General features: G+C 44.7%; 1 protein-coding gene across 4 annotated transcripts in view; it reads right to left on the bottom strand.

The window, feature by feature from the left end:
* LOC126251517 (protein outspread) overlaps window positions 1-23366 on the bottom strand; it is a 794443-nt gene that overhangs the window by 699693 nt on the left and 71384 nt on the right. The window lies entirely within an intron of this gene.

Raw genomic sequence — 23366 nt, 5'->3', positions numbered from 1 at the left:
CCATTCGACAATCACCCAGTCTTACTTAGCAAATGCCGGCCGGAGTGGCCTAGCGGTTCTAGGCGCTACAGTCAGGAACCGCGAGACCGCTACGGTCGCAGGTTCGAATCCTGCCTCGGGCATGGGTGTGTGTGATGTCCTTAGGTTAGTTAGGTTTAAGTAGTTCCAAGTTCTAGGGGACTGATGACCTCAGATGTTAAGTCCCATAGTGCTCAGAGCCATTTGAACCATTTTTACTTAGGAAACCACAATAGACCAAGAATAAGTTGATCGGACGTGGATATTATTATGCGACTTCTCAAATAATAATCCATTATGTTAACTACTGTACTATCTCTCTCAGTAAAAGGGTTAAGATGAAAAGGAGAAAGTGAAATACGGAGGAATAAGAATTAATATGTAGGTTGCAATAGTTATTCGGAGACGAATGGATGGCACAGTACAGAGTAGCGCGGAGAGCTGAGTCCAACCAGCTTTCGGACCTTAGGCCAGAGCAACAAAATATTGAGGTGGTGAAAGAGATTTAAAAATGATGAGAAGAGAGAAAGTAAAATGATAGCACTGGATGGCAGTCTAAATCCATGAACGTGGCAGGAAGGAATATTAACGTTTTGCGTCCCGTTGGCAATGAGGCAATTAGCGACGGATCACAAGAGCAGACTACGGTAACAGCGAGGAAGAAAATCTGCCGTATCCGTTTCAAACGAATTATTTCGGGATTTGCACCGAGAAATTAAGAGAACACTCTGATAATTTTAATATAAATAACCTTACGGGGATTTGAACCGCCTCCATCGAGATCATGACTCCATTGTCCTAACCACTGTCATATCACTCTCTTCACTGGATGGAATGTGTCACGCAATTACAAAACGTCCTATATGTTTCTGTATTTTTGTAGTATTATTTGAACAGGAGATTGCACGTAATAGAAGTGCTGTAAAGATCTTACACCAAGCAGCGGCACGAAGGGAATAATGGAACATTACGATTAAAACTTATCACTTGGTCGGAACAAAGAAAATCTTTTTCAGCATTGTTGTGGATAGCAAATTGAAGCGATATTCGGCATACTCTAATATAGCCACCCTCCTTTGCCTCTTCGTTGGAGTTCCTGCAACAACTTATAACGATTACCGCTAAGATTCCCAAATAGACTACGGACGCTTTCTTTACACCCGTTGGATATTCTGAATCCATGATTCCTTCTAGTGATGTGAGTTAAATTATCATCTTCCTTCTTCGAACTGGAGTTTGATTTTATATGAACAACATTCTTAGCATCTAACCCAGTCGAGAGCACCTCACGAATATACCAATGGTCCACTCTGCTAGAGATACTGTGCCCCATAGTCTTCCTCACATGACTCGGTTGATTTGTTTCGCGACAGCCAACACTTTCATAATAGCCCCACTCCATCATTTTTTAGGCTCACCATTAAGACAGTCATTCATACTAGAACATTACAGGGTATGATCGATATCGCAGGCTATGCATCTACTTAGAGTTGTGTTAACTGCAAAAAACTGCCGCTTTCAAAAGACATCACGCACTCACTCATCTGACGTCGAGACAAACATTACCACAAATTTCTGAAACAACAGACAGAAGGGTAGATAGTGTGTTAAGTATCAATGGACAAAGCGAATTGAGTGAGTGTATGAACGCCATAAAAATATTAGTTATTCATTGTCAGCTGCACTTTGCTGTAACATTTCTCCCTATTACAGCAATTGTGCTACTAATTTTAAATAAGACAACATTCGTCTACACGTTGAATTGATCTACTACACTTCTGATGTCAAGTAGACACTTGATTCTGCTTCACTTACAAATTTACTAGAAATTGCCCAAATTTCCAGAATGTTTATTCTAGGAAATGATTCATCTGTGACTTCCATGGAACATCACTAACAGCCGTTTTGATACAGCAGCATTCCTACACAGCAAATAAGGAAGAAACTTTCAAGCCTGCATAATTCATTGGCATGACACACTTATTATTGATGGTGATACTGCTGTACTGCTTTGGTTGTTTCATGTTACTATCACAAAATGCTTTCTGTTCATGATTTCAACACGGCACTGTAGTTTGTATAAGGGAAGAAGAAAGGAAGGAAGGAAGCCAGCAAGTGTGAAAAAAGAAAGGAGGGACATAGGGCGGGGGGAAAGAAAGGAGGGACATGTGGGAGGAAGAAAGGAGGAAGCAAGCGACATGTGGGAGGAAGAAAGGAGGCAGCAAGGGACATGTGGGAGGAAGAAAGGAGGAAGCAAGGGAGAGTGGGAGGAAGAAAGGAGGAAGCAAGGGAGAAATGGATGAAGACTAATGTGTAGTCAAGGTGAAGGACGTTATAGAATCAGCGCACACCCACACCATACTCATAGGAGTATAAAGGAAGCTGCATCCGGACCGCGACCAACACCCCCCCTCCCCCTCCCCCCTCCTCTTCCCTCCACGAGACTGATATAATGGAATCACAAGAGAAATAAATCTGTACGACTAGACAGAAATTTGAAATCCACCCCTTCCGAATGCGAGTGTATTGGCGTTACCACATCACAGTGGGTGCAAGTGCTTTGTAGCGAGAAGTCGCCGGGTGAAACACGCAACAACTGGCAGAGAGGGCAGACTAACTGCGCGGCGCGGCGGTTGCCACAGGAGCCCGGGAGGTTTCCCGGAACAACTCTGGCCTAGTGGTCGCCTCTGATGAATGAACGGCGTGGCGAGCCGGCCGGCGCGGCGTGGAGTACCGTTGTCTGGCCGCGCCGTAAATGGATTTCCCTCATCTTTTAAGGAACTTACCGGCCGCTCAAGCACGCGTTTATAAATATTAATGGCGGCCGGATTTATGTCGCGCCGCGTGCGGTAGCGGCCGCGATAAATTGCGCTCACACCAATTGCAGTCTTTATAATCGGTGAGCAGAAGCATAACGTGCTACCGCTGTTGGGAGCATCATACTCGACAGCACGCAGCTTGCCCTAAACCGCACCAGGGGCAAACAAGGCCTTGACACGGAGTGAAGCGACCAGGACTGGACGCTGAAACTGTCTTAGCACTGAAGATTTCGTCTCTAACAATACCATAGTGCTTAGATGATATGTGGCAGTTGCGAATCGAGGCGTTGTTTAGTCAACAAATTTCCTTTTTTGTCATCAGTCCTTTAATTGGTTTGATGCGACTCGCCGTGAATACCTCTCCTGCGGTAACTCCTTCATCTCAAGACCAGCACTTACACCTAACATCCTGAATTATTTGCCAGATATATTCCTGTCTCGTTCGTCTCCTACAGTTTTTACCCTCTACAACTCCATGTAATACTACATAAGTTATTCCTTGATGTCGTACCACCCTATCGCCCAGTCCCTTCTTCTTGTCAGTGTTTTCCTTACGTTTCTTCGCCGATTCTGCGGAGAACTACCTCTTTCCTTGTCAGTCCACTTAATTTTCTTCTTCTAAGGCACCACACGTCAAACACTTCGATTCTCTTCCTTTACGGTTTTCCCACAATCCAAGTTTCGCTACCATACAGTTCTCCATTCCAAACGTACATACTCAGTAATTCCTTCCTCTAATTACGGCCGATCTTTGATAGTACAAGATTTCTTTTGCCAGGAATGTCGTCTTTGCCTCTGCTAGTCTGCTTTTTATGTCCTCTTTGCTTCGTCTGTCGTGTATTTTGCTTCCAAGGCAGCAGACTCCCTTCACTTCGTCTATTTCGTCACCACCAACTTTGACATTGCGTTCATCGCTCAACTCATTTCTGCTGCTCCTCATTACTTTCGTCTTCCTTCGCTTTACTCTCAGTTCATAGTGTGGGTTCATTCCCCTCTAGCTTACTCACTTTTTTCTCAGAATTTTGGATATCTTGCACAATTTTACATTGTTGAATACTTATTCCAGATTGAAAAATCTTATGAAAGTACCTTGATTTTTCTTAAGCCCTACTTGATAATGGTAATTCAGTCGTAACTTCCTAACAGCATCTCTGTTAGCTGTACCTTCCAGAAAGCCAAACTGATCGTCATCTAACGATCCATAACTTTTTTCCTCCATTCATTTGTATATTTTTCTTATTGGCAACTTGGATGTATGAGATATTAACTTGATTGGTTGACAGTTCTCATTCTTATCTGCCCCTACTATGTTGGAGATTGCGTGGAAATTACGAAAACCTAAATCTGGAAGGGACGTATGCTTGCAAGTTTTTTCTACATGATCGTTGCGTTTCCACGATCACTACGTCATATTTATGTGAACAAAAACTTTCCGCTCCATACTGTCAGAGGCAAACGCGAACGCCAACAGCAGAATGCGAGACGAAAGAGAGAAAAGCGGTTGGCACTAAAAATAAAGTTACTGCACCGTAAGAAGCGTACGTAAATGTTAACATACGATCTTACAATGATATGTAGAAACAATGTTAAATTATACCGAGCACTTGCTACATGCAGTTAACTTTTCAAATGCTATCTCAAATGAGAAAAACAAAAGTGCTTTGTCGAAATCATTAGTACTATACATTAAGGTTTAATCTACGTCGCACTTATGTCGGGTGAACAATGTATCTCACGCCTTATGGTAATTAACTTTTTATGATAGTGCTACTTTGGGGAAGGCTCAAATGCCATTTTCTGGCGGCATAACAACTCAGACAAACTGTTTCTGCTACTTTTAAACTTTTGATAGATCACCTGTGCATCAACTCGAAAGAAACGAAAGCTTATCTCTATAATGGGAGAACGATTACTTTCTATCGTGCAGAACCTTATTTCCAGTGTTAAGTGAGAGGCGTAACCTGTATCATATCACAGTCGCCAGTTTATTTTCTAGTAAGTGTGTTGGCTGCTGAACTCGCTGAACTCGATGGGCATAGGTTACGTAAAAATATGAGAGGCACAGATAAAGATAATTATTTTGTTCGAAGAGATTTCGGGATTGCAACCTGTCGTCGTAAACTTCACGACATTTCGATTGGACACCATCCACAATTATTACTTTTTTTTAAAGAAGGACAAGCTAAGGGTGAATGCTAAATGTAAAAATCAAGACGCATGGACTGCGTAAATTACGATTGTAATGCCATTTGTTTTCCACTCTTCAAACGGACTGAAGTCTATATCCTACAGATTCTTTAAATTATGTACGTGAGAATTTGACAAACAAGATAGAATGAGTAATATTACATTACTGTGAACTCTTTTCGTATTCCCACTCGATAACTAAACTCATTTCCGTGAAAACATCAATGCATATCTTAGTGACATAGTCGACCTGAATAAGAACTCTTAATTCGAATGTAAATTAACTTCTTAACATTATTTACCAAATTACCTCAAGACAGAACAGAATACAGCGGCAGTATGCCTCTGTTATACACATGCACATCAGCGTCAGTCAATACCAGTCCAAGAAAAGACAACAGTGAGAATCAATAACCGCGGATAAACACTACTTCTTTTATATTTGACATTAAAGCCGCGAGAAAGCACACAATTGACAGTGATTATTAAACTCGCGCGCTTTATCCGTTGTCCAGAATAGCTTATATCAGCGATTCCTACTAAGTTCCCGATTTTGCAATTTACGTGATACTACACGTCTTACGAGCAAGAAAAAGAAATCCCTCTGTTGTATGCCTCTGGTATTTAATCAACCATTATCAATCGCATGTAGTGGAACGGTCATTACAAATTCCATTTATATACAAAACTGCATGCGTAAAACATTCATCGTTGGAATGCACTCTTGCTTTACTGCAAGCAGTGCTACTTGGGATGAAACCACCACAGCAGTTTGTGAAACGAGCATACAGTAGCATTCGAACACAGATTCTCCGGACAATTACACACACTTCTACTTGTAAACTTTTGACTACAGGTACCAAGAAGGAAACATAATAGTGGTATGGATTTACAAGGGATTCATAGTAAACGAAATGATAGAAAAATGTCCTGCCATTAACTTGCCTGACACCTTCTGATAGCCCGTGTTAGTCTAGATAGGAAGTCTTTGCATTTGTCAATGGTGAAACTTACACGAGGGATCAATACGCGTTGCTAGGTCAAACGGGTGTCATATAACCAAAGTCCAGAGTTTGAACGAAGAGAGATATCGCCGTTAGTATATGTGGTTTGTGATACTCTCGAATTGCATCCCGTGAGAGATCTAAGTCTACTAATTCCCATTAATACAACACGCTATGTACCATTGTCCACATGGCGGTGAATGTAGGACTTAATTCCTAGGCCCGGCAAAACTTTGAACACTTTTACTCAAGTTCTACTTCCTGGTAAGGCAGTTTGTTGCAGTCTGCTATCCCGAGGACTGCATGTGCATATTCATATGTACAGAATATCCAAGATGGCAAACCAAAGACTACTTTCTCCGTGTTGTTGAGACCAAGGAATAGCCCCGTTCTTTGAGTTTAATTTTATCTGGTTACATGTAAGAGTTGCTTAAACGTGAGACGCCAAGCGGGTTCACGCAATCCTATGAAGTAGCATGTAAGTTCTTTGATAAACTGAAGGGATTACTCTTGTAAATCTTAAAATCAGATTTGAAGATTATTAGTATGGAACCGAAACCTGTCAATTTAAAAATGGAAGCAACCTGGAATAATAATAATAACAATAAAATCTGTTTAACAACACATTGTGTATTTTCTCCGAGGACAGCATGTCAATTTGTGCTTTCAGAAGTTGTTGGCGGAGTGGTTAAGACACTGCAACTTAGTCGAGAACAAACGAGCTCAAAGCAGTATTTCGCAAGCAAGATTTAGGGTCTTCATTGTTGCCCTAAATGGCTTTACGTAGCAAATAGTCCCGTCAACAGAGCAACGCGATTTCATGCTCCTGTCCGCAGCTCGTGGTCGTGCGGTAGCGCTCTCGCTTCCCACGCCCGGGTTCCCGGGTTCGATTCCCGGCGGGGTCAGGGATTTTCTCTGCCTCGTGATGACTGGGTGTTGTGTGATGTCCGTAGGTTAGTTAGGTTTAAGTAGTTCTAAGTTCTAGGGGACTGATGACCATAGATGTTAAGTCCCATAGTGCTCAGAGCCATTTGAACCATTTCATACTCCATCTGTCCTCAGTCTCTAATAACCTGTACTTCAGAAACAGCTGGGGTACCTTTTTGGTATTTCACTAATGATGCCAAGAGGCGCTAATGTGCATTGCAGGTGAGATACGATGGTCCATACAGCGAGCACATTCGGGAGAGACTGTGCGTCACTTACACTGAGGTGACAAAGTCATGGGATATCGTATACACGAGGTATAAAAGGGCAGTGCATTGGCGAATTTGTCATTTGTACTCGGGTGATTCATGTGAAAAGGTTTCCAATGTGATTATGGCCGCCAGATGTGAATTAATAAACTTTGAAGGCGGAATGGTAGTAGTTGGAGATAGATGCATGGGACACTGAATTTCGGAAATCGTTAGTGAATCCAATATTCCGAGATCCACGATGTCAAGAGTGTGCCGAGAATACAAAATTTCAGGCATTACTTCCCGCCTCGGCCAACGCAGTGACCGACGACGTTCTGTTAATGACTGACAGTATCGGCGTTTGTGTAGAGTTGTTAGTGCTATAGACAAGCAACACTGCGTGAAGTAACTGCAGGAATCAATGTGGGACGTACGACAAAGGTATCCGTTAAAACAGTTCGGCAAAATCTGGAGTTAATGGCCTATGGCAGCGAACGACCACCGCGAGAGCCTCTGCTAATAGCACATCGCCTGTAGCGCCTCTCCGGGGCTCGCGACCATATCACTTGGATCCTACACGACTGGAAAACTGTGGCTTGGGCAGGTGAGTCTCTGTTTCAGTTGGTAAGAGCTGATGGTAGGATTCGAGTGTGGCGCAGAGCCTATGAAGCTGTGGACCCAAGTTGCCAACAAGGCACTGTGTAAGCTGGTGGTGGCTCCATTGTGCCATGGGCTGTGTTTAAGGAATGGGATGGGTCCTCTTGTCCAACTGAACCCATCCCATCACTGACTGGAAATGGTTGTTCGGCTACTTCGAGACCATTTCGCAACTGGTATGAATAACATTCTGCACAGTTCGAGTGAATGATTTGGCCACAAAGATCGCCCCCGCATGAATCCCGTCGAACATTATTGGGACATAATCGGGAAGTCAGGTAGTGCACAAAATCCAGCGCACGGAAACATTCCGCAATTATGAACGGCTACAGAGGCAGCATGGCTCAATATTTCAATGGGGGACTTCGAAAAATTTGTTGCGTCCATGGCACGACGAGTCACTGCACTACGTCGGGCAAAACGAGGCCCGACATAATATTAGGACGTATCCCAAGACTTTTGTAAGCTCCGTGTGTACGTGTTGTTTACAGGAACCAAGAGTAAGTGTTATCTCTAATGATCTTCACTCAGTATTTCCCAGATTACTCTCATCACCTATGCAAGACGCAAATCACGCTTTCGTGAGAATAACGTAGTATTGTGTCCTTTTATCTCGGGCGCTTCTTCAGGCGTATCTTATCCCCGGAGTATCTTCGATAACACTTCGGCCTGTCGGTCACATCAAAAAGACAGCTTCGGCTCTCTTAAGATAGCGACACTTTCCAACGGTACCCGTCAGCGTTTTCCCCCCGCACACAGCCGTTACGCAATGGCGTCGCGACGCCCCCGCCCGCATGCTTGCCAGCAGGCGTCACGGCGCCGGCGCCGACGCTGTTCGGTGAGCGTATAGCGCCGGAAATAGCGGAATTTCCCTGTGAGTAACGCGGTGCGTGACCCAACTGCCGAGAGCTCGCGGGAAACGTGCGGAGCCGCGGAATGAGACCATTACGCCGGCGCCCGAGTCTTCTCACACGGATCATCTCGACTTGGCTCTGCTGAACACGCGAGCACACTATTACAATACTGAGCGGGGCGCAGCGTGATTATTTTCGAGCATCTATGCTATTAGAATAGACATGAAAGGAATTAAGGTCTGTTTAATGTCCAGTCGGCGACGAAACTGATTATCGTCAAGTGCAGTAACTTACATATGATTTCGACGATGCTGAGCACCACAGTTGAATAGACACTAATATTAATGATCGATAGAAACCACCTCAGCTGTATTGTTAAAAATTTATTGCGTTACGGGCGGTTTCGTTCGTAGATTATCTTTAGGCGGTGTGCAGTTAAACAAAACAAAGAAGTACTTATTTAGTTTGAACAAATTAGGGCCTTCAGTTCCTCTCTTACATCGGACCAAGCTTTCACACATACAGTACTTTTATTTTTACAGCTTAGTTACTTAAGAAATAACAATAATACGACAAATAGTAATAAAGATTTGAGTGCGTGTAGAGACAATGTTAACAAACAGTACTGACAAAGACCTAATAAAGTTAATACTAGTAGTACTTCTGCTACTGCTGCTTCCAATAACAAAAACAGTAATAATGGTAGTGGTAGATACAAAAGAATTTATCGGTGTGCAAAATAGGTATTATCTAGTATAGTGAGTTCTGAGGAAAGGAATCTAAGGAGTCCACACCAGCTAAGAAAATTAGAAAAATGTGTATGACAGCAGGCATTCTTACCACTTGACAATGACTGAGGAGAGCTCGGTCGAAAGCTCGTGGGATTTTAACCACCTGACACGGCTGAAAGCCCGAGAAAATTTAATTAGGAAAATGTGGTTCGAAAGGAGGATGTAAAGAGGTAGCGAGTGTGTATAGCGACAACGGTTGTCATTATTGTTGTTTCATTAGATATGCCATTAACTATCTTCTCAAAGAGGAGACAGTATTCAGCTCCCTCATACAATGAGGGAAGGCATTCCTGAGTCGGTTTCCTGATACTGAAAGGACTTGAAGAACGCGGCTGAACTATGAAGTCGGACAGAAAGGATTTTACTCTGATCGAGACAGGTACTTCTGATGTTGTTGTTGTTGTTGTTGTTGTTGTTGTTGTTGTTGTTCAGGTAAAAGATGGGGGAGAGAGATGAGGGACAGCGTACGCAGATAAGACTATAGAGGAGACAGAGTACGAAAATATCTGCACTTCTCTGCATGCATCCAGGATAGCTGTGCATATCATGGTGAAATATGGTCAAAGAGTCGAACGTCACGGATATATCTAATACAGGCATTTAAAATCAGTTCCAGGCGCCATGAACTATCTTGATAAAGGCCTTCCAGGATAACACCGCTAAATTAATACAAGTGATGAGGTTTAAATGCTTGTACAAGCTTCTTTTTCAGGTGAAGAGGGCAGAGCTTTTGATATTTTCGTAGGGCATCGAGAGATGATGTTGTCTTCTTGCATATTACACTTACATGCTCAGTCCAGTTTAGATGTTCACCTACAATTATTCCAAGAGTGAGGGCAAGTAGGTGACAGTCGTTTCATTTGGGATTCAAGATGGTAAGAATTCCAATTATTTCTCGATATTGAGGCTAGAACGACCAACCACTTCCGCCTGGGTGTTGGATGGGTTGAGTTTTAACGGTATTTCTGTACACATTCTGATAGTGCACACAAGTCATTAATTAGACTAAAACTATAGCAAATGGTTCAAATGGCTCTGAACACTATGGGACTTAACATCTGAGGTCATCAGTCCCCTAGAACGTAGAACTACTTAAACCTAACTAACCTAAGGACATCACACACATCCATGCCCGAGGTAAGATTCGAACCTGCGACAGTAGCGGTCGCGCGGTTCCAGATTGATGCGCGTAGAACCGCTCGGCCAGTCGACGAACGGCAAAGCTATAGAATCTTAGCGAATGAAATAGGCAGCTCGCATTTATTTTTCTTCTTTTGTAAATAACCGTAGCAACTGTAACACAGTTCGACTAATTTTATTAATCACATATGACTAAAACCACCAGTTTGGTTGATTAGCTCTTTTACATGTTCAATGACAGTAAGCCTCCTGTAACTACCTCACTTATGAGTTACGGTCTTCTTGCGAGATCGTAATTACCGTTTCTAATATATTTCACATAATTATTTAACAACCGTATTTTATAATTATTGACTTACTGTCATACATGGCGAATGAAGATGCAGTTCTGTGTTAGCGCAGTCATCTGCTCTCTTCTCATAGTGCGTAATTGTTTGGTTAGCCTTTGTGTTTTGCGCAAGTTTTGGATAATTGTGTAGTGTCTTTTATTCTTTAATTGTCAGTTCTGTACTTAAGGCTTTGTCCTTGCTTGTGGGGGTTATGATGCACAATCTATTATCGCACCGGACAGACGCTAGCTCTCTGTCGGAGCGGCCCTCTCTGGACAGTCTAATGTATGCAGCGTGCCGAATCTATTCGCCGTAGTTCCGCCGGGCAGTGGGCCCGTTTGTCATCATTGTTTGCGGATTTGATCTTTAACCTTACATACGACAACCAGACAATTTACATCGTGATTTAGCACAAGTCAGTGAGGTTTTGCTACGAGACTTTTGACAGTGGGGGCTGCTTATTTTATTCACTACGTTACTGTAGTTTTAGCCTCATTTCTTATTTTATTTAACTGTACGCCACGTGAAGATATTCTAAGAACGAAACGGGCCGTAACACAATGTATAATAATACAGCCGTGGTGAGTTTTCACTGATCATTGATATTAGTCCATGTCATTGCTGGAAGCAGAAGCAGACGCCATGAACTTGGGTGGTGAACACTTGCCTCCGCAGCGAAGTTCATTAACAGTCGTTAATGCTACAGCACTTCTCGCTTAAGCAGCCGGCTCACATCATCGTACATTCGCCGTCATAGGGAGGAGAGGCGGTGGCGTAAAATTCTGATCCTAGTGTGCGTCAGCTTCCTTGGTTGTACTCCAAAATTCTACATAGTTTCTCACAAAGTGGCGACAAGTGGCACTGTTGAAGGTGGTCCGTTTGTCAGTTGGAGTCGTTAAAGCCAACGGCTCCGTTCTCGCTGGCAGAGAGGACTACCATATGACCAGCACAGTGTTCCACCCATCATAAAATAGCTATTAATTCCAGAATTACTCATCACAGTCAGTTACTTCATGCTACTTGCGTGACAGAACTGGCTTTCGCCCATCTTTTCTACCAATGGAATCTTCTCTATCACAGAATCAGTGAAGTCATCTATAGTCCCTGCATTACGTAAACTGAATATATTTAAGTCGAACGTTGGCTTGAACATTAAAGTGGTTTACAAGACATGATCCTATATCGTTGCTATCCTTCGGCCTATCTAAACAGATGTATCCAGCCGGTTTTAAGGGGGGCGTGCAGTTTAACGTGGACTGCCAAGTAGGATGGAACTCGACATTTTTCACATAAACAAACAATTATTTCAACTGAACGGGTGACTTCTGGACCCGCAGTCTGGCTGTTTACTACCGAGAAACACCACTGAAATTACTGTTGGCGAAAACTAGTCAATCCCTTGCCGAGTGAGCTTGGTGGGCTCTTCGTAAGTCGCCTGTTTCTGTCGGGGGTAACAGTATAATGGATGGAGTTGCTATCATTTCTATTAAACGCTTTACGATGTGCTATTACTTGTTCGTACCGTGTGGATGATTGTGGTAACTGGTTCTGCACTGTTTGTGTTCCACTGTACTGTCAAAAATATGGATTCATATTCGGCAAATTTCCTTCCACAGTCCAGACTTTTATTCCATCTCTGCCGGCCGGTTTGGTCGAGTGGTTCTAGGCACTTCAGTCTGGAACCGCGCGATCGCTACGGTCGCAGATTCTAATCCTGCCTCGGATGTGTGTGGTGTCCTTAGGTTAGTTGGGTTTAAGTATTTCTAAGTTCTAGGGGACTGATGACCTCAGATGTTAAGTCCCATAGTGTTCAGAGCCATTTGAACCATTTTTCCATCTCTAACGACATCGTTGTTGACTGGACGTTGAACCATAACCTTCCTTCCACCCGTTACACACCTCGTAGAGTTTGCAATGTACTAGAAGGAAGATTTCACACAGACTTGTGGGCATAGGCTCATTCCATCCACTTTTTGCCTACCCGAGCACTACGGATGGAAATATCTTTCTGCAAAGATTAGAACAGGCTAATCCGTCTCGTGGGAAACTGGATAAAAGGTCATTGACACAGGTACCTAATGTATTAACACGTAATCTGAAAGATCTAATTTACAGATGTTCCAAGGCAGAGAAAATAGTTCTACTATCAGCTACTTGTGACGAAAATTTGTGCCGGACCGCGACCCGCACCCATATTTTCCATCTAAGCGGTCGCCTTACAACTTAGGCTACCAGAGGAAGCGCCCCCGTGTCAGCCTAAACCTTCCACACGTCGCACTGGTACGATTCGAATACTCGCGTATTTTTATGACTAAGCGTAAGAGCACTATTGTTATTTTTTGTATCGTCATTTTAGCCTCGCGAGGGGTGATTATCTAGTATTAATGACGACAGTATCTGTGCTGGTGCAGTGACTACGTTTGTTACAACACACTATCCTTCAGACACTCATCTTTGAAGCACATTGTAATGTTATAAATTCGATTACTGTATCAACAGAGACACTATCGTCGCCAGCCGCTTTTTCTTTTCGAAAGACTTCATTTAACGGTTTTTCGGGCTTATTCAGCGTCTCCTACGAAGGAACCCATTCAAGTTTTGGCGAGTCTCTGACGACTGTCTTCCAGCAACTATCGTTGATAAGGCTGTGTTGGCTCCAAGTGCTTTGGTTGCCTTGGATGCTTCGACTGGAAGTTCGTCAAGAAAATGCGGAAACTGCTCTCTTCTGTCCCTAGCCCGTTCCACGAATTACTGTAGTGGATTAGGTTATTAATTACCGCAGAGCACAGAAAGATAATAAAAGTCACGTGAACCAAAATAATGTAACAGCAGCTCTGAAGAAAACTCTTTCGCAGTATCAGTTCCTTGTTTTCCATTAATGCTTAGTCCTCTGTACCTCGGAGCCAGCGACGCAGTCTCAATGCACGTTCTACCTAGCGCGTGAAGGGTATCTTTCAAGGCAGGAAGAGGTGTGTATACACTGGGTGATGAAAGTCATGAAATAGCTCCTAACATAGTGTTCCTTTTGCCTGGCGTAGAGCAGTATTCCGACGTGACATGGACTCAGCAAGTCATTGGAAGTCCCCGGCAGATTTATTGAGCCATTCTGCCTCTACAGCCGTCCACAATTGCGGAAGTGTTGCCGGTGCAGAATGTTGTGCACGCACTGACGTTTCGATTATGTCCCATAAATTTTCTATGGGACACATATCGGGCGATCTGGGTGACCAAATAATTCACTCTAATTGTTCAGAATGTTCTTCAACCAGTCACGAAAATTGTGTCCTGGTAACATGACAACGTTGTTACCGTGTTAGTACACTGGACTCTCATTGGGGAGGACGACGGGTCAATCCCGCGCCCGGTCACCCTTATTTAGGTTTTCCCGGGATTTCCCTAAATCGCTTTAGGCAAATTCCGGGATAATAATGTCGTGTGACTAGGGCCTCCCGTCGGGTAGACCGTTCGCCGGGTGCAAGTCTTTCGATTTGAAGCCACTTTGGCGACCTGCGCGTCGATGGGGATGAAACGATGATGATGATGACAACACGACACCCAGTCCCTGAGAGGATAAAATCTCCAACCCAGCCGGGAATCGAGCCCGGGCCCTTAGGATTGACATTTTGTCGCGCTGACCACTCAGCTACCGGGGACGGACAACACCGGGATGGTTCCCTTGAAAGGGCACGACCGACTTCCTTCCCCATCCTCCCGTAACCCGATGAGACCGGTGACTTCGCTGTTTGGTCCCTCCCACGAAATCAACCGAACCCAACATCAACAACGTTGTTTCGGAACATGAAGTCCATGAATGGCTGCAAATGTTCTCCAAGCAACCGTACTTAACAATTTCAAGTCAATGATCAGTTCACCCAGTTGATTCCATGTAAACACAGCCCACACCATTATAGAGCCACCACCAGCTTGCACAGTATCTTGTTGACAACTTGGGTCCATGGCTTCATTGGTATCTGCGTTACACCTAAACCTTACCATCATCAGCTCTTACGAGCTGAAATGGGATCTTCTGACCAGACCACCTTTTTCCAGTCGTCCGAGATCCAACCGATATGGTGACGAGCCCGGGAGAGGCACTACAGGCGATGTCGTGCACTCGCGTCGGTCGTCTCCTGCCACAGCCCATTAACGCTGCATTTCGCCACCTTGTCCTAACGGATACGTTCGTCTTACGTCCCACATTGATTTCTACGGTTACTTCACGCAGTGCTGTTTGTCTGCTAGCACTGACAACTCCACGCAAACGCCGCTGCTCTCGGTCGTTAAGTGAAGGCCGTCGGCTACTACGTTGTCCCCGGTGAGGTGTAATGCCTAAAACGTGGTATTGACTCTATGGATCCTGGAATACTGATTTACGAAATGGAATATCCCATGCGTCCAGCTCCAAATACCATTTCGCGTTCGAAGTCTTAATTCCCATCGTGGGGCCATAATCTCGTCGGAAGCCTTTTCACATGAATCACCTGAGTACAATTGACAGCTTCGCCAATGCACTGTGGTTTGTACCTTGCGTACGCGATACTACTGCCATCTGTATGTGTGCCTAACGCTGTCCCATGACTTTTGTCACCTCAGTGTAAAGACAAAGGAAAGGGGTAAAACGAGGCAGATCAACTGGAAGCAGCCAGCTCCGTGAGTCGGCAATTGCAACGGCTAACGGCTGCCCAGCGGCAGGACCGGTCATGCAGGCGATGACGCGATGCGTGGGCGGCAAGTGGCCGCCGCCGCCGCCGCCGCCTCCGGGCGCATCAGCTCGCCAGCACCAGTAGAGGGGGGCCCCCACATCGCTGCAGACTCAGACCTGGCTGTACACTGGGCAACGATAACGCCGGCAACCACGTCTTAGAAATCAGTATTAAGACGACAGTGCTGACGATTATAGTGCGACGCCTGGCCTGCACATCAGACGGGTGATAATAGAACCAGAAACCAGGTACAGGTAGATTACGAACATTCGTGCAGAACAACAAACGTTAAGTATGGCAGCTGTCACTTGCCACTGTGCAAGAGTAAGTCGCTGCGGTCACGCAATTACATGACTCCCACAACCAAATCCGCACTGCACACTTCGGCGCTCTTGTCAACACCGCCTCGGAAAAGCAATAGCAGCAGCGCGTGGGAAACTCTGAGCTCCAGAACGGCGCCGTTGCTAATCTCTGTCCTTGATATACCGGCGATACTACTGCTCGGGGTCACGTTTTCTGAACTTTCAAATTTTTTTGCTCTGTTACGGCGGAAGCGGGACTTACAGAATGAGTCAGCTTTGGGCTCTCAGTGTATGCAATGCGGTTCAATTTGTTCCATTGTCAACCCCTCTCCTCTCCTCTCCTCTCCTCTCCTCTCCTCCACTAACCTACTGCAATCACGTCTCCTTCTCACCCCCTCCCCTTGTCGCACTTCGTCCACGACTTTCACCAATCACCAGATAAGCCTTTCTCTAAATCCTGCAAACCTTGGAGACAAACATTTGTACAGTATTACCTTTAGATAGTAGTATAGATATCTGTATTTATTGGTTGGCGAGAAGGAAACGAAAGCTGTATGTAACTCCGCTATCAAGTTTTTATTCAGTTAAGTAAGATGGTTCACAATACAGCTGTCAGATATAAACTGAAAACTCATCTACATACATTTTTTAAGTCAAAACAGTAAAGTCCGTTCCACAAAACAGCTATTACTGCCTGTTTGAAACGCGTTGAGGTAAACAAGTCGGGAATTACTATCCTCTTAGTAGTTCATAAAAAATCAACAATCTTAGAACGGCTATGCACCTAGTTCATTGACGACTAAGAAAAGATTGCCCGTAAGTAACGAATTCCTATATCATGAAATGCTATGCAAAAGTTCTCTTAGTCTTACAGCAATCTTTCCTGTATTTTTAGGGCCCTTATCAGCTCTATAAGCATTCCGTCGTCCATACATTTAACCGAACGTTGCGAGGAGAACAAATAAAGAACTGTTCAGTACAAACGTCTGAATGTTCCCAAGGTTCCATACTAATAACAAATTATTAAATTTGGAAAATGAATGAAAAATATTCCAAATACACTCCTGGAAATTGAAATAAGAACACCGTGAATTCATTGTCCCAGGAAGGGGAAACTTTATTGACACATTCCTGGGGTCAGATACATCACATGATCACACTGACAGAACCACAGGCACACAGACACAGGCAACAGAGCATGCACAATGTCGGCACTAGTACAGTGTATATCCACCTTTCGCAGCAATGCAGGCTGCTATTCTCCCATGGAGACGATCGTAGAGATGCTGGATGTAGTCCTGTGGAACGGCTTGCCATGCCATTTCCATCTGGCGCCTCAGTTGGACCAGCGTTCGTGCTGGACGTGCAGACCGCGTGAGACGACGCTTCATCCAGTCCCAAACATGCTCAATGGGGGACAGATCCGGAGATCTTGCTGGCCAGGGTATTTGACTTACACCTTCTAGAGCACGTTGGGTGGCACGGGATACATGCGGACGTGCATTGTCCTGTTGGAACAGCAAGTTCCCTTGCCGGTCTAGGAATGGTAGAACAATGGGTTCGATGACGGTTTGGATGTACCGTGCACTATTCAGTGTCCCCTCGACGATCACCAGTGGTGTACGGCCAGTGTAGGAGATCGCTCCCCACACCATGATGCCGGGTGTTGGCCCTGTGTGCCTCGGTCGTATGCAGTCCTGATTGTGGCGCTCACCTGCACGGCGCCAAACACGCATACGACCATCATTGGCACCTAGGCAGAAGCGACTCTCATCGCTGAAGACGACACGTCTCCATTCGTCCCTCCATTCACGCCTGTCGCGACACCACTGGAGGCGGGCAGCACGATGTTGGGGCGTGAGCGGAAGACGGCCTAACGGTGTGCGGGACCGTAGCCCAGCTTCATGGAGACGGTTGCGAATGGTCCTCGCCGATACCCCAGGAGCAACAGTGTCCCTAATTTGCTGGGAAGTGGCGGTGCGGTCCCCTACGGCACTGCATAGGATCCTACGGTCTTGGCGTGCATCCGTGCGTCGCTGCGGTCCGGTCCCAGGTCGACAGGCACGTGCACCTTCCGCCGACCACTGGCGACAACATCGATGTACTGTGGAGACCTCACGCCCCACGTGTTGAGCAATTCGGCGGTACGTCCACCCGGCCTCCCGCATGCCCACTATACGCCCTCGCTCAAAGTCCGTCAACTGCACATACGGTTCACGTCCACGCTGTCGCGGCATGCTACCAGTGTTAAAGACTGCGATGGAGCTCCGTATGCCACGGCAAACTGGCTGACACTGACGGCGGCGGTGCACAAATGCTGCGCAGCTAGCGCCATTCGACGGCCAACACCGCGGTTCCTGGTGTGTCCGCTGTGCCGTGCGTGTGATCATTGCTTGTACAGCCCTCTCGCAGTGTCCGGAGCAAGTATGGTGGGTCTGACACACCGGTGTCAATGTGTTCTTTTTTCCATTTCCAGGAGTGTATATTAGACAGATCGAACAAGTTGACCTGTGTGTGCTGTCATGCACTGACACAAGACTAACACATGGCGCTATGTTTTTTAAACGTAGTTATGTAGCTTCTCTGATATCGGACGGCGCATTTTTGTCAAAATTGTGTCACTACTTTTCTCAAGGAAAACCGGAAGACGACGAGCATGTACCGTTGTCTACTGGAAATTCAAACACTGTTTCCTACGAAAAATTCAACAAAAGTAGCCTGGACTATGACAGGGTTTGAAACTTCCTCCGAATGCGATAATACTTTGTTAATTCCCACCTACAGAGAGAGAAATGACCATCGTAATAAAATAAGCGAAATCATAGCTCGCACGGGAAGACTTGGCTTTTCATTTCTCCCACGTGCTACTCGAGATTGGGACGGTCGAGAAATAGTCTGAAAGTGGTTCATTGAATTCTCTGCCAAGCAGCTAGATGTGAACTGCAGAGTAGTGATGTATATTGGAGATTAAAACCGTGGACCGATCGCGACTCGAACCTTGAACCTTGCCTCCCGCGGACAACGCTCTCACCCTCGCCCTACCTAGGCACGAAGCACGTCTTCCGTCACCGATTCACTTCAGCCAATATCTCTCTCTCTCTCTCTCTCTCTCTCTCTCTCTCTCTCCCCTCTACTTCCTAAACTTCACAGTTGTCCTGTGTACTAGTCTGGCGATTTGCAAAAGGACATTGTGGATAAATGGCTCAGCCAAAGCCAATATAGCGCTCACGCCACTGCAGAGTGAAAGAGCCTTTCTGATAGGGATTTTTGTTTTACTCTTCTACGAGTCAGGAGGTATGTGCTTACTAGAAAGCACTCTCCTTCAGTTTTATGTAACGTCTACTGAAGAGTACGTTGGTTGGTTTATTTGAGGGAGGGGACCAAACAGCGGAATCATCGGCCCCGTCGGATTAGGGAAGGAAGTCGGCCGTGCCCTTTCAAAGGACTCTCACTCTGACTGGTCGATTAGTTATTGACTAAAATCATTTAAAAGTTCGGAACCCTGAAGTGAAGAAAGCCGAGGTGGTTCCAAAACTGCGCCGAAGACGCTAGACAAATGGTAAAGCTAGAAACATAATCGATGAGAAGGAAAACAATGATTCACATATACTAAAATTGCAAAGAATACCAGAACCCAGCAGATGCAAAGAAACTGAAAGAGGAATGAAAGAAGTCACTGACCGATTTACTGAAGACATACTGATGGGACGTGGACGGTGGCAGCAAAGCAAGATCTGATCAAGAAACACACAACGTGTCACACACTATCATCTACTTCTCCAGAATGAACTTCAACACTGAATCATTTATTGTACCCCGACATATGTATAATTAGTCCGTCAAACAACGTGACTAGAGTTGTTAAACCGATCCGAGACTACATTCTGTATGTCATACTCGTCGTTAAAACGTTCACCAGCAAGGCATCTGTCTTCTGAAAGAGGTGGAAATCGAAGATTCTATGTATAGTTTTAATAAATTTCCGCCGTTTGTCTGTTAATTGTTCACCAGCTTTATTTCGGCTTTGCAACAATTCTCAAATGCATGTTGAAATGTTAAAATATGTCTGACCCATCTGTCACCTATTTTAACATTTCCGCATGCACTACAGAATGGCTACAAAGTCGAAATCATTATTGTGTACAATAAAGGAACAATTAACAGTCAAATGCGGAAAATTTGTTTCAAAAAATTCTATATGACTGTGGTCCACTAGGAAGGAAAATCTTGTGTATACACTGCAGTGGTGACAGAAACTGACTGTCGATGTCCGATCCACTATTCTGAAACATGAAGTTATGGTCGCTTTGGGTGTTCGCAAAATCTTCGTAACATGAAATCTAACCGCACAATTTACTGCTTCAATCATGTATAAGAATAAAGTTTACTTCAGTACAACGAGCATCGGCGGAATGGTGCCTTCATCAGCTGGCCATCTGTTAAACATTATTTTGCACGAATACGCCAAAAGTATGATGTTTTTGTTGTTGTGTGTGCCACTGAATCAATACAACAACAAAAACAGTCATAACAAAAAATTACGTAGGCATCCAAAATATTGTTTATTTAATATATTTGCATCTGATGACAACATTAAGGTGCCGAAACGCATCACGCTGAAGTAAATGCTGTAACTGAACCTGAACGAAGGAGGAGAACTGTGCTGTGTATAGAACTTCGCCAGAAACCGCAGTAAGTTTATGATGTTGCAGGCTCTAGTATTATCCACCTGAAAAAAATGTTACTCGCATCCTACATTATAGAGGCAGCTTTTTATTACTCATTGTTCATTGCGACGACCTTTTGCCCTCATCGGTTGATTAAGTTAGTGATACGAGATGCACAAGGCAAACATCTGCTTCTTACGGAGTGTAGAGTGTCAAAAGACAGACCGACAAGAAACACTGTACAGGTAAACGCTATTTACTTTCCGAGTGACTTCTCATCGAAACGGAAAAAATGTCTTACTCAACGGCCACCTGGCCACCCTCTGAATCCAGTCTAAACTGTAGTACTCCGTAGTGCTGAAATACGTCAAGGATATTGTGGGCTGAAGGTCGAAAGAAGCGCACGTACTTCACGCTTCATATTCTGGCACGACCACGAAAGAATAAAGGAAATATCTTCAGTGACCTCGGCCGAGTTTGGAAAGGCTAGCTTTGTTCCGAGCGCTGCGATTCGAGCGTGTCACTTTGCATTCTGCCAGCAAAATTTCTGCTAGTAGCTAGCCGACGGAAGTCGGCTTCCACACCACTACGGGAGCAGCGGGGCGTCTGGCGGGCAGCCACATGTGGCGGTAACCCTGGCCGCTGACACAGATTCCGGCCGTGGGCGGCGCTGGCGGCGCTTATCTGCGCTGCCGCATCGGCCGATACGGTGGCGTCGCGCGGCGCGCCTATCAGATCGCCGGGGGAACTGAGGCACGACAACACTGGTAGCAGACGCCCTGTCCCCTGCCCTAGCCCTAGCCCTAGCGCACACTCGTCGCGCCGCGGGTCGACCTCTGCCACACAATATCGACAGGTCGATCTGAGCATACCGTTCGCAAAGCCCAACAATGGCTCGTTACGGCGCGCGCCGCACCTCAATTAGAAGCGTCAGTCACGCCACTACAGAGAGCGGCAATCCTAATCTGTACGGTCGCCCAGGTAGGTCTGGGCCTAGGGCGGCGAAAAAAACTATCGGCGCTTGCAGTTACGGTACATTATGAAAGTAGAAAAAGAACTGCTTGTAATTTGAAAACATTCGAGCCAAACCAGAGGTACTGTCTCAAGTGTAGCGTTTGACTCGTTGCTGACTGTGAATGTCGCTGGTTTGAACGGCTGTATAATTTTGTGTCGCATCGGTTCGTGTGCAAGATCTTGCTTTGATTGCCATTTATAACTGTAGTTATTATTGCATATGTTTACTACTGTTATTTTGAAGGAAACTATCCAAAACATTAGTGGTTCATTATTTCATATTATATCTACTTTGCTTTTCTTTCTCTGAATAAATGGCATCCGTCTGATTCCTTTCTTTCCCTCATTGGATACTAGCCTTATTCCCACAGCTTCGCCTGTGTGTGTGTGACACGTATATTGAAAAACTCCTTCTCCCCTCTTTGCGTCCTCCCTCTATCCATCCATTTCATCCTCTCTCCCCTATCTGTCTCTTCATCTAAACTTTGACAAAACACAGTACTTATAGTTCCACACAGTAAATGGAATGACACCATTAATAAATATAGACTTCGATCAGAAATCTGTAGCTAAAGTAGAATATTCAAAATTTCTATGTGTATGCGTTAATGAGGGGTTGAACTGGAAAAAACACACTGAAGATCTGCTGAAACGTTTGAGTTCAGCTACTTATGCTATTAAGGTCATTGCAAATTCTAGCGATATACATCTCAGTAAATTAGCTTATCGCACCTATTTTCATTCTCTGCTTTCGTATGGCATCATATGTTGGGGTAATTCATCATTGAGTGAAAGAGTGTTCATTGCACAAAAGCGTGTAATCAGAATAATTGCTGGAGCTCGTCCAAGATCATCCTGCAGGCTCTTATTTAAAGAGCTAGAGATTTTCACTGTAGCCTCACAAAATATAAATATATATTCACTTATGAAATTTGTTATTAACAATGCGAACGAATTATAGCAGTGTACATGGCTACAACACTAGGAGAAAGGATGATCTTCACTACTCAACGTTAAATCTAACTTTGGCTCAGAAGGGGGTAAATTATGCTGCCACGAAAGTCTTTGGTCACTTACCTAATAGCATCAAAAGTCTGATAGATAGCCATATAGCATTTAAAAGGAAATTCTTTTAATTTCTTAATGGCAACTCCTTCTACTCATTAGATGAATTTTTGGATATAGTAAGTGGGTAATTTGCCCAACCCCCACCAAAAAAATTGAAAATATTAAGGGTCATGTAATATTTTGTGTAATGTAATATCTTGTGTGGACACCTTTTATAAACCTGATACGTTCCACATCATTCCGAAGTGTCGTATTCATGATTTATGGAACAAGTACTAATCTAATCTAATCTCTCGTCCTCCCCACTCTATGAGCCCATTTCCTCCACCCCATGTCTTTTTCCCATCTTCCTTTGATCATATCCTCCTGCCCTCTCCTTTTCCATCTCCATTTACCTCTCTTGCTTTCCACTTGACCACAACCCCTCTGCACCTTCCACCTGCCTCATTTGTGTCTGCCTCCTCTCATCTGTCTGTGGTTTCCTTCTCCTCCTCACTCTGTCCATCCCTTGCTCTATCCATCTTAATGGGTCCCCTGCTATGCTCATCGGCATTTGTACCCCATGCAATACAGTTCAGTAAAACAGGTCAATATAGCTACCACAGCACACCTGTCATGCAGGGAGCTACACATCA

The sequence above is a fragment of the Schistocerca nitens genome, chromosome 1 (genome assembly GCF_023898315.1).
Source record: "Schistocerca nitens isolate TAMUIC-IGC-003100 chromosome 1, iqSchNite1.1, whole genome shotgun sequence".
Classification (NCBI taxonomy): domain Eukaryota; kingdom Metazoa; phylum Arthropoda; class Insecta; order Orthoptera; family Acrididae; genus Schistocerca; species Schistocerca nitens.
This window is presented reverse-complemented; position numbering and strand designations above follow the sequence as displayed.